We start from the raw sequence: 17,121 nt of genomic DNA on the forward strand, positions 1-17,121 counted from the left end.
CTCACAGGCTGTCATCTCATTCTTTTGCTTCTGTTTACTTTCCTCTAGAATTTATCTTTACAAATTTATGGGGGGCATCTCATTTAACTTCCTATTCTGGCTTCAAGTACTATGTATCCTTCATTGATGCTTTTTCCAGATATACTTGGATATTTCCTATTAAAACCAAAGTTGAAACTATATCTGTTTTTAAAGATTTTAAATCTTTAGTTGAATTGCAGCTTAATACCAAAATTAAAAGTGTTTAATCTGATTGGGGGAGGGGGGTGAGTATAGATTCTTTTTTGCTCTCTTAACCTCCTACAGTATCTCTCACAGATTGATTTGTCCTTACACACATCATCAAAATGGTGTGGTTGAGATAAAGCACAGACACATAGTTGATCTACGTCTCACTTTGTTACATCATGTAACTTTACCTCTACAATTTTGGGACTATGCCTTTACTACTGTTGTCTAACTAATTAATAGATTGCCTATTGCATCTCTAAACTTTGTTATTCCCTTTGTCACTCTTTTCAACAAAGATCCTGACTTCCATTTCCTTAAAACCTTTGGTTGTGCCTGTTTTCCTTTGTTAAGACCTTATCATACTCATGAACTCAATTTTTGTTCTCAGAAATGTGTGTTCTTAGGGTACTCCTCATCTCATAAAGGCTATAAATGTCTATCTTCAATTGGCAGAATTTATAGTTCTAAGGATGTGTTGTTTAATGAGCTAAGATTTCCTTATTTGGATATATTTCCTTTATCTTCTAGCCTAGTACAGAACATTACCTCCTATTTGAGTCTTAACCCTGATCTGTCTCCTCCTCTTGTAACTCCTACACCTTCACTTTCGCAACTGCCTTCCTCTCATTCACCTTCTGCTTCCTTTATTCCTCTTGGCTTTGCTTCTGTCTCAAATCAACCTTCATCTGAGTCTACTTCATCTCACACTCAGTCATTCAATACAGAGTCTCATAATGAATCTATTGTTAGCAAATATTTGTTTTATAATTTAAAATTTATAAAATATATTACTTATATTAATTCTATTTTATAAATTAAAATATTTATTTTAGAATCTATTATGTAAAATTAGATTTCTTATATTTTCTAAGATTTTTCTTTAACAGGTCAATACAATTTGTTAAGTTTGTTTTGACATATGTAAGTTGTTACATTTGTTTTGATATCTGTGGGTTCCAACGATCAGATTTTTATTGTTGCATAAGAGGGTCTATGCCTATATATATATATATATATATATATATATATATATATATATATATATATATATATATATATATATATATATATATATCTTTTTCCTCCTCTTTAGAAAACACACAAGCAGAGCAAGGTTTCTTTCTCCCCCTAAAATTTTCTCCTCTTTCTTTTATAAAAAACTTATTTTTGAGAGTAATAGCATTGGTGTTCAGAAGGTTCGGGGATCCTTTCGCTGCACAGGATCGGAACCAATGGGTTGTTGTATCTTGGGAGAGGAGCGCAATCAGATTTTCCTACCAATATAGTGGAGGCGTTTTCTCTCTAAGGATAGTGTTTGCGCGCTTCAACCCAGACTAATTATTTTTTCCCCTAATTTATTTTTCCTTGTACTTATTGTATGATATAATGCATTGTTGATTCATGTGGTGCCAATTAAAGTTATTTTGCTACTGTTATTTTGTTATTTAATTCAAGGCTTTGCATTTTTCTTCTTTTTTGTTTCTTTCATTTTATTTTATTTTCTAACAGTCTCAGAGAGAAAAATTTTATACTTTCTTCTTGCACAATCTTTTCTGTAGTGACATCCTGTTTTATCAAAATGTGTGTAATGGATATATTGAGTCCTTATGCTCCATTAAAAATGCTTTTTAATATTATTTCATTTCTTTAAATTTTAAATTAGTGTGAGATTGTTGAAAAATATTTTCTTATAATTTGAAATTTATTATTAATATATATTTTCTTTATTAATGATGGTTTTAAAGATAAAAAATACCTTTAGAATTAGTTTATGTGAAAAATTAAATGCACCCACTAATTTCTTTCCTATATGTTAGGAAGTTATGTTTTACTTGGTCAATTTCCTTTGTAAATGTTACAAGTATTTAATGTTAGGAAGTTTGTTCGATTTTTATTTTTTGTTTCTTAACGTTATTGTTGTAAATATTTTGTTGTTACACGTTAGTGTCTGGTTGCCTCTATGTATGTAGCTTCTTGCTAAAATAATAGTAATAATAATAAACATGTGAAAATACAACACACAAAGAAATAAAATGAACACTTGGTTGAAGCTTTATATTTTGTATGCCATTTTCTTGATATGGTATCTTATAATTTTTTTTTTAAAAAAAATCTTTATGAGCTGTAGAGAAAAAGAGAACCAAATCTGAAATATCTTAAAAGTGTGTGGGTGTCTAGTAAAGGTTAACATCCCTATTAATAAGAAAAGGAAAATTGAACCCAAAACTGTTAATTGTATTTTTGATGAATATTCTTTACATAATACTACTTATAGATTAGTTGTTAATTCAAAAGTGTCCAAAATTTTTAATGGTACTATTATGGAATCTAGAGATTTCACTTTCTTTGAAAATGTTTTTCCTTGAAAAATAAATTGTTAAATCTTTATATGGTTTGAAAAAAGCTCCAAAGCAATGAAACAAAAGTTTGATCAAGTTATTCGTTCGTATGGTTTTCAAATTAATGATAATGATAAATGTGTGTATGTGAAACAATTTGATGATAATGGATGTGTCATTTTATGTTTGTATCTAGATGACATATTGATATTTGGTAGTAATATGCATTTCATAAATGATGTGAAATTTTTCTTGTCTAAAAGTTTTGATATGAAAGACCTTGGTCGTGTAGATGTGAATTTGGGTATTAAGCTTATAAAGAAAAATGATGGCATGGTTTTAACCCAATCAGACTATGTTGAGAAGCTATTGAAGAAGTTTAATTATTTTGATGTGAAACCTGTTTCTACTCCTTATGACTCATCCATCAAGTTAAAGAAAAATTTGAGTAAAGGAATTTCTTCACATAAATATTCTCAAATTATTGGTTCTTTGTTGCATTTGACAAACTTCTCTAGGCCTGACATTGCATATGCAGTTGGTAGATTAGGAATGTATACTAATAATCCTGATCATTCTCATTGGATTGCATTAGAAAAAGTTTTTAGATACTTAAAAGGAACCATTAATTATGACATTCATTATACATGTTTTCCTACAGTAATTGAGGGGTTTAGTGATGCAAATTGGATTTCTGATTTTGATGAAACAAAACCGACAAGTGGTTATGTTTTTATTTTAGCTGGTGGTGCAGTATCATGGAAATCTGCTTAACAAACTATTATTTCACGTTCTACTATGGGAGCAGAAATTATTGCTTTAGATACTGCTACTAGTGAGGCTGAGTTTCTTAAAAATTTGTTATGTGATTTGTCATTGTTGAATAAGCCTATACCTCCAATTCCAATGCATTGTGATAGTCAAGTTGCTATATCTAAAGTTACTAGCAAAAATTTTAATGAAAAAAGAAGACAGTTAAGAGTGAGACCTAAGTCTATTAGAAATTTGATTTCTCATGGTGTCATTTCTCTTGACTTTGTCATGTCAGAAAACAATATTGCAGATCCGCTTACAAAAGGGTTGATGTGTCAACAAGTACTTGAGTCGTCGAGGGAAATGAGACTAAAGCCCATTATTTAGTTATAACAATGGACACCCGTCTCCATGTGATTAGTGATCCCATGAATGGAGTTCAACGGGTAACAACGAAATTGTTTGTTGACTAAAGTACACCAAAATAAAATTTGGTGGAGTTGTTCTGTTTCTCATTCCTATGACGAGGTGTATTATAAATTGTGACAATATTAAGGTTGATGTATTTATATATGTGTATTTTTGGTAAAAAAAAAATATCTCTTAATGAATCCAATGACAATTATTGTAGGAGTGAGGCCAAAAACCACTCTTTGAGGATTCACCTAGTGAGTGTGGTGGTGGGGTCGCCACTGTGAGATATGAACTAATCTCTAAGTGACACTCACGAAACAAGATACAAGTGCAAGGTCGTGTAATGCGTTACCACTGATTAGAACCTAATTGAACGTCAATATTGTAGGGGTTGTGTACTAAAGTCCAGTTAAATAGTGTATAGTTCAAGACAATTAAGTCACTACATTTTTCTCGGGTGGAAGTTCATAAACACTAGGTATAAGGCTCAAACCCGAAAGGTTCCTTATACTGAAATACAATATCACATGCTCTTTCTTTCTTTTATGTTTCTATACAAATTATATTTTAAAACATATTTTAAAATTTTAAATTAGATGGGGAAATGTTAATAAATATTTGTTTTATAATTTAAAATTTATAAATATATATTACTTATATTAATTCTATTTTATAAAATAAAATATTTATTTTAGAATATGTTATGTAAAATTAGATTTCTTATATTTTCTAAGGTTTTGCTTTAACAAGTCAATTTGTTAAGTTTGTTTTGACATATGTAAGTTGTTACATTTGTTTTGATATCTGTGGGTTCCAACGATCAGATTTTTATTATTGCATAAGAGGGTCTATGCCTATATATATATATATATATCTTTCCTCCTCTTTATAAAACACACAAGCAGAGCAAGGTTTCTTTCTCCCCCTAAGATTTTCTCCTTTTTCTTTTATAAAAAACTTATTTTTGAGAGTAAGAGCATTGATGTTCAGAAGGTTCGGGGTTTTGCTGCACACGATCGGAACCAACGGCTGTCGTATCTTGGGAGAGAAGCGTAATCAAATTTTCCTACCAGTGCAGTGGGGCGTTTTCTCTCTGAGGATAACGTTTGCGCGCTTCAACCCAGGCTAATTATTTTTCCCCTAATTTATTTTTTCCTTGTACTTATTGTATGATATAGTACATTGTTGATTCATGTGGTGCCAATTAAAGTTATTTTGCTACTGTTATTTTATTATTTAATTAAAGGCTTTGCATTTTTCTTCTTGTTTATTTCTTAATTTTTTTTTTTTTTTATTTTCTAACATCTATACCTACTCCAACTTCAATTCCTACTAATACTCATCCTATGCAAACTAGATCCTAGTCTTGAATTCATAATCCTAGAGTGCATCCTTCACTGTTTCTTACTCATTTTGAACCTAAAAATGTCAAACATGCCCTAGAAAGTTCAGATTGGTTTGCAACTACGCAAGAGGAGTATAATGCTTTACTGAAAAGCAGAATTTGGGACTTAGTTCCTTTACCTGCTAATAGACAAGCTATTGGGTGCAAATGGGTTTTCAATGTAAAAGAAAATGTTGATGGTTCCATTAATAAGTTCAAAGCCAGATTAGTTGCTAAGAGTTTTCATTAGGTTCATGGTTTTGATTTTCATGAGACATTCTCTCCTGTGGTAAAGCCTGTTACAATTCAAGTTGTTCTCACTCTTGCTCTCTCTCAAGGATGGGAGTTGTTTCAGATTGATGTCAACAACGCTTTTCTTAATGGGGTGCTAGAGGAATATGTTTTTATGACTCGACCTCTAGGGTTTGAGGTTGGAGATAAATCCCTGGTCTGTAAGCTTAATAGGACTCTCTATGGCTTGAAACAAGCTCCAAGGCAATGGTTTGATAGGTTAAAATCTACACTGCATCAGCTTGGGTTTGTGGGAAGCAAATGTGATTCTTCTTTGTTAATCTACACATATCTAAAGCATACCGTATATCCTTTACTTTTGTGGATGACATCATCATTACAGGCAGTTCTGTCTCTCTTATTCAACAGCTAACTTCCAAACTAAATACTATCTTCTGTCTTAAGTAGCTGGGTCACTTGGATTATTTTTTTGTTACTGGAGATAAAATACCTTCATAACAACTCTATGCTAATGACTCGAAGTAAATATGTTCGTGATTTACTTGATAAAACTCAAATGGATGAGGCACACTCTATTTCTTTTCCCATGGTTTCAAACTATAAACTGTCCAAATATGGTGCTGATCTATTTTATCATCCAACACTCTACAGATCAGTAGTGGGTGCTCTGTAGCATGCTACTCTCACTAGGCCTGAAATCAATTTTGATGTTAATAAGTTTGTCAATATGGCTAGTCCTTTGGATTCGCATTGGACAGTGGTTAAAAGGATCTTGAGATATCTTAAGGGTACCTTGTCTCATGGTTTACTCCTTCAGCCTACTTCCATGATGAAACCTTTGGCTCTTTATGCTTTTTATGATGCTGATTGGGTATCAGATGTAGATGATAGGCGTTCCACTTCAAGGGCTGCCATCTTTCTTGGCTCCAACTTGATATCTTGGTGGTCTCTCAAGCAAAAAGTCACAGCTAGGTTTAGTATTGAAGCTGATCGAATATCGCAACTTGGCTCAAACCTCTACTGAATTAACTTGGATTCAAGCTCTTTTAACAGAATTACATGTTTCCTTCAATACTCATGTTCTTTATTGTGATAATCAAAGTGTTGTTGTATCCATTGCTCATAATCCAATGTTCCACAATCGCGCAAAACATATGGAAATTGATGTCTTTTTTGTGAGGGAGAAGGTTTTGGCCAAGCAGCTTTCATATTTCATCTTTGGATCAGTGGGCAGATGTTTTAACCAAGTCACTTTCTTCAGTAAGATTTTAGGTTCTAAGGGACAAACTCAATGTGAACAACAGTTTTTACTCTGAAAAAATCTCCCCCCTTGAGTTTGAGGGGAGTATTAGAGTATATGTAAAAACCATTGCAAGGGTTGTTAACTTTTACTAACAATAGTACACTTGTATCAAGATGTTAGTTTACTAACTAAATTATGTTATTCAGTTAGCGTGTTACAACAGAATTCTGTTATTGTATTTTGTGTTTAGGCTGAAGGCCTAAAGGTCTATACATATCTCTCTTGTAATTAACTTTGTAACTAAGTTTCAGATTCAATAATATCATCATTATTTCTTACTATTCTTCTCTTCTTCTTTTTTTCCCCCTAAACCTAAAATATATTATTCCGCGTTGTTTTAGATGTAAATAAAAGTAACAAAAATGCTAAAAGTTGTATCGCTGAGCACCTGAGCTAAGCTCGAAAAAACTCACTAGTACGAAACGGAGAAAAGGGACGAAAACATTGGTAACGGACTAAAAGAGAGAGAAGGGACCAAACACAGGCTGTGATACGCTGATGTTTGATACTGATAATTTTCCAAAGACGTGGGAGCAAAGGAAAGAAGAAGAAAAATCGTCTCGTGGGGAAGGGAACAGAACAATCGCAAATAGTTACACATTTGTATTATTCCACTTCAAAAGGAAATCGATCGGAACACGAATCTTCCTTGCACAATGATAATTCAGCCATAATAAAATTCTCTATAATAATACAAAAACTTACAATAAAATAAAACGTGGCATGGCAATGGCATAATATGGAATCACAAATTATTCCCCACTGTTTACGATTTAATACCTAGTATTTAATGAAAATTTACAAAGTTTCTCTTTTATATTTCAGTAGCATGTAGTGATTTTTCTCTGTATATTTACTTTTTCGAAGCAAAAAAAAAATTGTATTACTTATAGTTTTTAAAATCTTCAAATTAAATATTTTAAATATATGCATATAATTTAATTTAATTTTCATTTATTATGGGTTTATTTTTTTAACGATTTTTTTGACAGATTTTTTTCATGTATTATGAGTTTTTTTTACAATAATATTTAATTAATTAGAATATACTAATAGTTTAAATATTTTTTAACCAATTAAAAATCACTTTAAATGTGACTTTTAAAATAGTTATTGTAAAATTAATAATTTATTAATTTTGTTTGTATGATAATATAAAACAAGTATTTATACTGTTAGTATATTCTAATTAATTAAATATTATTTTCATTCCTTGTTTTTTTTAGACTGTTTTTCTTTAACTGTTGAGATAACAAATATTGGTCTGTGCATAATTTTTTTAAAAAAACAAAAGCTTTTATTTGAGATATTGAATTGTGAGAGTAAGATAACTTTGAGAGAAGAGAAAAAAAGAAAAAATGTTTAAGAGAGAAAGAACATGTATGACCATGAACTCAGAAAGAAATTGATTTTCATTATATTTTTTATTATAATAAATATAAATAAAAGTAAATAACGCAATTGAAAATAATGTTGGATTTCATTAAATAGGTAAGTAAATCTTTAAAATGATTTTGTTTGTTACAATGTTTAAAATGATTTGATTTCAATAAAGTATATGTTATGATTCACGCTAGAATTGTGATTGATGTACAAATTATGATTTTCCAAGTGTATGTTACTATGTGCTCATAAACCATATTACCTATTCATTGTGGTGAACAATAAAATAAGCTAAATTATCTTTTCATTATAAGAAATGAAAAATAGAAACTATAGATATTCAACCCATAAGTTGCATTGTCTTTTTGAAATCAATCATAACATCCACAATGATAAACCAATTTCACATTTAAAATACATTATCAAACTATATTAAAATACTTATCAAATCATTAAGGATCACAAAGAATCAATTCCACCTAAGAAAAATAATTATTATACTTCATCTTCAAGTACTCATAGAAACCATAATCACCCAAAGAGTTTACTTTAAAATTTACTTATTTGTCCTAAAAATAGTTTTAAAAAATGTCACTACATAAATTAGCTACTCATAATCAACGAGAATACAACCAACGCCTTCTATTGTCGTTGGAAGGATCAACTATTGGAAGGATCAACTACTGTATTTTTCATAAACTCTAGACATTTAAAGTAAAAAGAACAAGAGAATAGAAAAAATCTTCAAATTTAACATGTCTAGGGTTTTGAGGAAAGCACAATAATCTTATTATTTAATTTTTCTAACCCCTCATACATAACTCATGACTAATCTATGTCATAAAAATACTCATTTAACTCAATGGGATTTACCTCAAGGGGCTCAAGTAGAGAATGTTTAAGGAAATAGGAAATTTTCTTCTCAACTCAAGTCACTTCCTCATGCCTAAGTGCTTATAGGTGCAAGGAATTTTGAAGGGATTGGGAAAATGGGGGAGAGATGTCTCGGGTCACTAAAGAAAAACGGGAGGGAGGGTCTTTATATATATATATATATATATATATATATATATATATATATATATATATATATATATTAGTGAAATGGTGCGTTTCAGTATAATACAAGTGTTTTTTTTTTCATAAGAATGTACGATGATTAATTTTTCCTTTTAGTTCACGGTACTTGTTATATTGCCACTAAATCTATCTTACTAACTCTATTATTATTTTTCCATTTGAATCCTTTGATAACTATGTCACTGCAGGTTGGTAATAATTCCAGATCTTTCCAAGAGAAGAGTGTTACAACTGCCATCATAGACAGGGGAAAGTAAAAATGATTGAGTAGTATCAAATATCATGAAAAAAAATGGACTTGATGGGTTAAATCTTTTGATTTTGGCTGGTGTATATACATTTTGGTATGCATTTGTTATTTGGAAAATGTTGAAATTATAGAGATTTGATGATTTGATTGAGTAGGTGGGTATCAATATAATGAAATGGTGAACTCGACGAGTTGTGTTTAATTTCAATGAATTACTAATCATGTTAAAAAAAATATTTTGTAAAATCTTTTGTATTTGTTAGGCCTCTCATATTAAGAGAGTTAGAAAGAAGGCCTAAGAGGTTGTTGGATATGTGGATTCTCAAAGAAGAGGCTTATTTTTTCTATATGGGAAGAATTTTTTCTACACCCAACCATTAAAGTGAATTGGTAAAATTACTCTTTACTTAAAATTGAAATACAACATCCCCGCCATACACCCATCCCCTCCATCAATTTTTGTCCTCCATGTTGTGCTGCCCCGAGTCTCTTCCTTCCGTTCACCCATCCGTTTATCTTCACCATTCTTGTTGGTGGTGTTGCTTCTCGCTGTTGCCATCGTCGTTGTGAGTATCCCTATCTCTCCGTAAAATTTAATCTTTTAACGTTAAATCTATGACGATTGACAATCCGTATGAATTAGACAAATTGGATCCGTATGATCCATACAAATTGATTGGTAATCGGTATGGATTATAGAGATTTCCAATTTGTATTTTTCATTATTTTTATTTATTTTATTATTTAGTAAATTATTAATTTAATTAATTTGTTTATTTAAAAATTAATTTTGAATTTTTGTTGTTATTTAATTATTTTACAACTAAATATTATTGTTTATTTTAAATATTTATTTATTTAATTAACTATATTTGTTTATTTAAGTTTATTTTTAATAATTTTTTATTTAATAAATAATTAATTTATGAATTTTGTTTATTAAAAATCAATGTATAATTTTTTTAATTACTTTATAAATAACTATTTTAATGAATTTTTATATTTAAAATAATTATTTATAAAAAATTTAAATAACAAAAATTTCAAATTTTTTATAATGTATATATTTTATAACTAGTTAAACAAGAAAAGGTAATATTGTACATGACAATTTTTTTTATTAATATACTTGTATAACTATTATTACATTAATACTATTAAATATTTATATAAATAGTGTTTGGAAGTATAAAAAATAAAAAAATGAATTTCTTCATTTATTTATAAATATTTAAAAGTATTAAAATAGTTATTTATAAAATAAGGAAGTAGTCATTTATTAGAAATAAAAAATAAAATTATACTTTAATTTTGATCATATATTTTAGTTTGCTAGAATTAGTTATGTGAAGTGTAAAATTTTAAAAATTAATTTCTAAATTGATTTATGAATATATAAAAGTATTAAAATAATTATTTATAAAATAATTAAATATTTATTTATGAATTATTAAATAGTAATTTATAAAATATTTTAAATTAAATTGTAGTTTGATTCTGATGATATATTTTAATTTGCTAGATTAATCATTTAATGTTAATTTAATTTTTTTATTACTTTTGTTAAAATATACTACATTTAGTAATACAATAGACTTTTAGAAGATTTATTAGTGAATTTGTTAGTTAGTTTTTTGAGTAATAGAATGAAAAAAAATTATGAAATATGAAACTCAACTATTATTTGAACAATGACATCAATTGTTATTACTGTTTAAATTTGTAGGTTATGGTTAGAACCAAACGATTGCGTCGGACTTTAGGTAAAGTTTTAGGAAGAGCCTTAGGTAGACAGGTTAGTGGTAGTGCGAAAGAAGCCCCTCATCGTTGAAGGTCGACAACATCTGCACATAGACAACGTGCAATTGCAGCTGTTGCTGTGGATGTTTACCGTGTGGATCATGCTACTGACAAGGTTCATGAGCAACCTCAGGAGCTAGTTACGGATCATGTCGATACTGATAGAGGGTTTTATAGGCGAACCCCATGATACATCAGTGTTGACATCATATGTTGATCATGTGGCAGCCAGAGTTTGGGCAGAAGAAGTAGTTATTTGTTTAATTATATAATACTTGAATAAATATTTATCATTTTAGTTGAACTAATTAATTTTAATTTTTTTCAGGAACATACTGAGTTGAAGTTGGCCTCTTATGGGAGGAAGGAAGAGAAATTTGGAAGGTCAGCACTTGAGATTGAAGGCATAGTGGCTGCTATATGATTAAGTTTTCTAATTACATGTTCGTTGGAGATAGGTGACAAGGGATTTTTATATGTTTTTGTGAAGAGGTGGCACAAGGAAACTAGTAGTTTCCATCTACCGATAAGAGAACTGACCATAACCCTTGATGAAGTGGCATGCTTATTGCATCTGCCCATTACAGGTGCCTTCCATACCTTGGATGCTATTGTTGTAGACGAAGCGGTGAACTTGTTAGTTGAGTTGCTTGAAGTCAGTACACAAGAAGCAAAATATGAGACTGAGCAATGCAAAGGGGCATGTGTTCGCCTAGCCTGGTTGTGAGACATTTATCGTAGCAAATGCGATGCAAGACAATGGACACTAGCAGCTTGAGCATATTTATTGCATCTAATAGGTTGCACACTCTTTGCTAACAAGAGTGCCACACACATCAGTCTTGTATTCTTGGACGCATTTCATGACCTCAGCCAATCTGGAGGCTATTCATAGGGAGCGACTGCACTAGTCCATATGTATGACAATCTGAATGTTGCATCCAAGCACATACGACAAAACATCTTGTAGGATATATCACTTTGTTACAAGTAATTATAATTATTTTTGCCTCCAGTTACTAATTTTATACTTTAAATGTACTATTGTGTGAGAATTTTTTTTTTTGTATTTTTAATATGTGCAATGTTGGATCTACGAGCATTTTCCTACAATTGCTTCCATTATTGCTGATGAGGATTACCATGAGAGGAAACCACATGCTTGTCACTGGAAGTCTAGAAAGGCATTGCAAATGACGACGTATCATAAGAGCTTGGATCAATTGACGCCAGATTTTGTGTGTTGGATACCTTATGGTGACCACTGACCATTCAGAGAATTTAAGCTCATTTCATTATATTCTGAACATATCAGATGAGATTCATCTATTGTTAGACACCAACCAGAGAGGATAGTGCAATATTTTGGTTATGTTCAAACCATTCCTCCACTCCTTGCTGCTCCATCCTTATCCATAGAGGAGATTGACCATAGATAGCTTCGGTTTTTAGAATATCTTGCACTGGTTGGACAGATTTGTAGTACTCCTAGTTAGTGTGTAGCATACTACATGGAGTGGTTCTATAGGATATCTCACCCCTTCATGAGTCCGACACAGCTTGGGGACCCTCCTAGACATCCACATGTGGTGCATCATGATACATTTATTGTACCAGATCCTCCTCAGGAGCTCATCCACGCAGCAGCTATGTCACAACCACCCGCACCTTGAGTTGTCAATGTAAAGATGCCTTGACATGCAATGATATAATATATTTTTGCAATTCACTATTAGTGATTTTTTGTGTCATGTTTCTTATAATTTTTTTATACTTTGTTGTCAATGTCATATGGACACTTGCCAAAAGATAGCAAAATTTTTGAAACACGTGATTAACATAAGGATAATCATTGCTAGAACTGATGCATACACTCTAACTGAGCACTGTTTAAGATTAGCCAGGGGTGTCACTGAGCAACGAAATGTTTATGTGCAATCCAGATGTAAGAGGGATACACATGACACATTAGGATAGTTGGGATTGACTAAGTACTATAGGATATTTGTATGCAATATAAATGAACAATGCTTAATATTTTTTTTACTTGACTAACTTTGTATATTAGACTATGTTTTTAATTTGTGTTTATGTAGTATTTGACTGTTATGTTATTCGGCTAAACCCTAAACATAAAAAACCCTAACCCCAAAAATAACTAAACACTTAACCCAAAAATAAGTAAACCCTAAAATATATCAACCCTAAATCCTAAAATAAATAAACCCTATAATATATCAACCATAAACCCTAAAATATATCAACCATAAAACATAATTCATAAACCCTAAAATAAGTGAACCCTAAATCCTAAAGCTGGTAAACCATAATTATATGAATGTCCATTCAAAGACACGCAACAAAAATAATTATATGAACGTCCATTCAAAGACACGTTAATTACCACATTACATGCATTATCCATGTTGTCACAACTATGTAAATTACAAGCATTGTCCAAACAATAACAAAATGTTCAATCTTATCCTAAATTAACATAGCGTGGTCAACCTCATCAAATTGATATACTAGTGCATTCTACTAATATAAGGAGTGAGCCATTGTTTTGCACGATAATGACAATGTGTTGGCCATAAAAAAGTTGTTGGTGGAAAAAGAAAACCATCTCTTAGAAATACATGTTATATAGACAAATACACATTAAAATGTTATAATTGTTTTACCTGAATAAAATGATTGTCATACACATGACCAATACATATAATGTGGTGTACAAAACTATTTCTCAGTGATTGACTTCTAAGAGGAAAAAACGTCATGCTTTGTTGGAGAGAAAGAGAAATAAGGATGACATTATACCTTGATGCAATCACATAACCCATATCGGTTATATTCATCCACTTATTCATGATAACCTACACATAAAAATTTTAATTAGTATTATTTACAAAAAATTTATCCATGAATACGTAACAAAAAACTTATATACCATGGATAATTCATCAAGAAGTAGTGATCGCTTTAACTCCTCATATTTGTTTATGTCACCAAGTAGGTGCATATACTCATCAGACCATTGTGCAAGTTCTTTAAGCAAATGTTTACAAATCAAAGACCATAAATCTTCACTCATACCTAACAAGTTAGCAATTGCACAATATCCACAATTACCATCAGCTTTAACATCGACAATGTTTTCAATGAAATCATAAATGCATGGATGAAATTGATCCAACATGGATATCTTCCTCTTTGGTTTTGGTTGTTCAGATGATGATACACAACGTTTCACTAAAGAATTGCTATTTTGCACAAAATGTAATGCATCCACATACTCCTAGTATGACAGATCACGCTTCGTTGATCTTTATTGTATGCTCATTTGTTGCTTTTAAGCATCTTTTGTTTTGACCTTTTCGGGAGAAACACACATAGAATTTAGATCAGGATAAGCAATTTCCCAAAGTTTACTCTTTAGAGTCACTTTACCAAATACATCAAGCTCTTCAAACCGCTTGGATATGGCTTCCATCTCTTTGGTTATGCTAACTTTGGACTCAGATAAACCTTGGTATGAAAAACTTAGCCTCTGCCAAAACATATGGATTGTGTCAAGTGGTATGCTGCCAAGAACATATCTAGCTAGCTCACATGTACATGAAAGACCATGAGTAGTTCTCATTATACATCCACAATGAGAATTGTCAATGCCAACATAATTTACATGCTTAAACTCAGCAATAATCTGGTTTAACGCATACCTTGATACCATGCCAATTAGTTTCTTGTATGATGTAACTTTAAAAACATGTCCAATCACATGCGTGTTCTTCTCAAAAAGATTCCTTAATTTTAGTGTGTTACATAGTGATCATGTTGTTCATGTCTTCTCAGACACTACATAGGTCTCCAAGGCTATTTTGTAGTAGTCTTTTTAAGGCCCAACGTGCAAACTCAACCCTACATTTGAAAAACTGAAACAAGTAAGCACAAACAATTATTTTTATCCATTAATGTGTTGTTATTAAAAACAATATATATTTACAATTTTTATACTTGTTAGTTGTTGTGTTTCCTAGATGCATCACCTTATTCGTCCAGACTTTAACAAATCTTTGCTCATGGGGAATCAACCATGTTTGTTTGACATAATTAACAAACATTGATCATAATGACCAAACAATTTCAAACTTCATAAGACAGTCATCAAACTCTTGCTCAGAAGGAAAATCCACCAGACTCTCCCATGCTTCCATGACATAATCCCATGCATTTTTTTTACCCACAAGGGTTTTACATTTTGCCTTCACATTCTTATCAATGTGAAACCGACACAACAAGTTAGTTGCTTCATGGAAAAAAGTTTTCATTGCATTCATCAATGTTGAATCTCTGTCGATAATAATAACTTGAGGGATTGCATCACGTCTCAGAAAAAATACCTCAAAACCGTTCCAATGCCCAAACAACATTGTTTATGCGTTCTCCCTCCAAATAGGCAAATGCAGCTGAAAATGTCATCCCAGTTGGTGTCACACCATCAATGTCAAGTAAAGGCAACCTATATTTGTTTGTTTTGTAGGTACTATATATGAGAAATACCAAATTACAGGCATTGCTTAATTTCACTGCATCAGGATGTCTCCAAAATATATCACATACAACATTTTCATCCTTCAGTTTATGCCAATAAATATACTGATTGTGTTCAAGAAGTTTCATTAATTATTGCATTTCACTATTATTGTCTCTTATTAAAGAACGATATGCATATCTTACATTGTATACTTGCTTCATTGTTGTATAATTGTTGGCATTGTGCTCTTTCAATGCGAGAAGAATATTCTTTGGTTTCACCATTGACTTTGCTATATCACCAATAATAATCTTTTCATCCTCAGTCAGTCGACCAACATATGGATGTCCAACGAATGACTTAGCTAATGCATGATTATGACTCCCACATAGTAACTTTACCATCCACCATTCACCTCCCAACACCGGTTTCACTCGCAGTTTAAAGAGACACCCACATTTTCTACTACTATTAACTATTTGTACTAAATCTTTCTTGTATGTCATATATTTTACACTCCTCTCACAACCAATTAAAACATATGAGGTCCTTCCTCTCTTTCTAGTATCTGTGTCTCACCTTATTATCACCGCCACAAAATCAATATCATACGCAACAGAGCAAACCCAATGCAAAACGTCATCACGGATAGCAAACACCTACAAAAGGGATAATGCATGTTTAATCTTCAAGGGACATTCATTTACTTATTTTAACAAAATACAAAATCATATCAATAGCTGAGAAGTATTGAAGGTATCAGAACAATCAATATTTTCAAAAACAACAGGTTTCTCTCTATTGTCTTCATTCATGTTAACTTCTTTAAACATTATGTTGTCATATATCCACTAATCTTCGTCTATCTTAACAAAACATTAAGAAAAATTCAATGACAAACTAACGACCCCTAACGACACCATACATAATTCTAATTATTTATAAAGAAATCTATTTATTTTGAACAACTTCCATGTTTAAATTTATTTTAAAATCTTCTACACTACATATGTCATATATTAATAAGTTTTTTGACATATACTTTCACACAATTTAATTATTTTTTTAGTGCACATGCTAATATATTATATTAAAATTGATATGCATATATATGAAAATTTATATCTAAATTTTTATATTTTATACACTTGCATAAACTAGTTAATATAATATTTACACAAATATTATAAAAAACTATAACTAAGTTTATAAAAAAAATCAAAAATATGTTTTTTTTTTTTAAATTAGGTTATACGGATTGCCGATCCATATGATTCTTACGGATTGCAAATTCATATGTTTATTAGCACAGATTCAAGTTGCAGGACAAAAAAATTAACCTCTGCCTTTACATCACAATACCAATCACGAAGACAACCACAATCCGTCAACGAA

Source organism: Glycine soja, chromosome 4 (assembly GCF_004193775.1).
Source record: "Glycine soja cultivar W05 chromosome 4, ASM419377v2, whole genome shotgun sequence".
NCBI lineage: Eukaryota > Viridiplantae > Streptophyta > Magnoliopsida > Fabales > Fabaceae > Glycine > Glycine soja.